This window comes from Bombina bombina, chromosome 6 (genome assembly GCF_027579735.1).
Source record: "Bombina bombina isolate aBomBom1 chromosome 6, aBomBom1.pri, whole genome shotgun sequence".
NCBI classification, from domain to species: Eukaryota; Metazoa; Chordata; class Amphibia; order Anura; family Bombinatoridae; genus Bombina; species Bombina bombina.
In genome coordinates, this window is record NC_069504.1 from 578,070,218 (window position 1) to 578,072,330 (window position 2,113).

Genomic DNA, 2,113 nt, shown 5'->3' on the forward strand with positions numbered 1-2,113 from the left:
GCTGTACTAGCCGCCGGGCATTGTGGCTGAAATCTATGGTCAACTGAGAAGCCTATCTGTGGTTTAGTGGTACAGCCCAGGCTTTATAGTTCTGCAGTTGCAGATTAATTTCTTTCTGTTTTCTCCAAATACAAGCTTCTAGTGTCTCCTTTTAAGGATGAGACTTTGTTTGGGTTATGTCTTTTCGAGTCCAATTTAAATTTTCCTCCCAGGGGCAGATTTCTCTTTCTAGAGTATCTGCAATCCAAGAAGGATGATAAGCATTCCTTGAACTGGATTCAGGGTCTTCATCTCTGGGAGTCCCAGTTTGGGAATAGGATATAGGTATTTACCTCATATATTTCAGATTCTGTCCTTCAAAGTAGTATCCTTTCTACTTTGGTTCTAGTGGGCCTGTTCATAACAAACTTAGACCTGAGAAATGTATTGTTTCCTTAATCAGAATCTTCTCTAGTTTTCTTAGTTTGCGCCATCCCAGTCAGACCTTTAGGTCTTGGGATATTGCAAGTGTGTTTTTATGGACAATATATAGTTCAGGTATCATCCTGACTTCGAGCTAACTCTCTTTTAAGAGATCTTGTCCAATCTTCTTTTCCGGGGATGGGAAATGAGTCTGGAGAAGAGTTCCCTTGTTCTATCCACAAGGGTAATTTATTTGGGACTACCGCCACAATACCCTGAATGCACCCTATTTCATTTGATCTCAGAAGTTATGCAGGGTCAGGTCTGGTCAGTACCTGGATGGGAGACCGCCTGGGAACCCCAGGTGCGGTATCTTGGACCTTATTTGAGTCTTTATCTAGGAGATGTCTTTCAGAGGTCAGAAAATCAAGGATTTATACCTTTTCCCCACTCTGCAGTCTTCTGTTCGGCCAACAGTAAGCTCTAGTGGCCGGTGGATAGCTTACCCATCATGCAACCAGGAGGTTGGGAGTTTGGATTTAGCTGCAGTTGATATTTCTTCACTTTTCTGTGACCCTGTGTATGGAGGGAATTGGTCTGATGGTATTCCATGGACATTCCTGTCAGGACAATTGTCCAGTATAATTCACAGTTTTGATATTGCATATTAATCACATATGTCTGTGCTATATAATATAGGGGTACAATTGATCATGTGTATTTACTTATATATTCAGGTACACATACACATATATATTATTTCTCTTGTAAGGTGTATCCAGTCCACGGATCATCCATTACTTGTGGGATATTCTCCTTCCCAACAGGAAGTTGCAAGAGGACACCCACAGCAGAGCTGCGATATAGCTCCTCCCCTAACTGCCATATCCAGTCATTCTCTTGCAACTCTCAACAAAGATGGAGGTAGTAAGAGGAGAGTGGTAAAATATAGTTAGTTTTTTCTTCAATCAAAAGTTTGTTATTTTCAAATAGTACCGGAGTTGTACTATTTTATCTCAGGCAGTACAGGGAGTGCAGAATTATTAGGCAAATGAGTATTTTGACCACATCATCCTCTTTATGCATGTTGTCTTACTCTAAGCTGTATAGGCTCGAAAGCCTAATACCAATTAAGCATATTAGGTGATGTGCATCTCTGTAATGAGAAGGGGTCTGGTCTAATGACATCAACACCCTATATCAGGTGTGCATAATTATTAGGCAACTTCCTTTCCTTTGGCAAAATGGGTCAAAAGAAGGACTTGACAGGCTCAGAAAAGTCAAAAATAGTGAGATATCTTGCAGAGGGATGCAGCACTCTTAAAATTGCAAAGCTTCTGAAGCGTGATCATCGAACAATCAAGCGTTTCATTCAAAATAGTCAACAGGGTCGCAAGAAGCGTGTGGAAAAACCAAGGCGCAAAATAACTGCCCATGAACTGAGAAAAGTCAAGCGTGCAGCTGCCAAGATGCCACTTGCCACCAGTTTGGCCATATTTCAGAGCTGCAACATCACTGGAGTGCCCAAAAGCACAAGGTGTGCAATACTCAGAGACATGGCCAAGGTAAGAAAGGCTGAAAGACGACCACCACTGAACAAGACACACAAGCTGAAACGTCAAGACTGGGCCAAGAAATATCTCAAGACTGATTTTTCTAAGGTTTTATGGACTGATGAAATGAGAGTGAGTCTTGATGGGCCAGATGGATG

At 41.7% G+C, this 2,113-nt stretch overlaps 1 pseudogene; it reads left to right on the forward strand.

The window, feature by feature from the left end:
• Positions 1–659: 659 nt before the first annotated feature.
• On the forward strand, positions 660–778 carry LOC128665256 (uncharacterized; annotated as a pseudogene).
• The last annotated feature ends 1,335 nt before the right edge of the window (positions 779–2,113 follow it).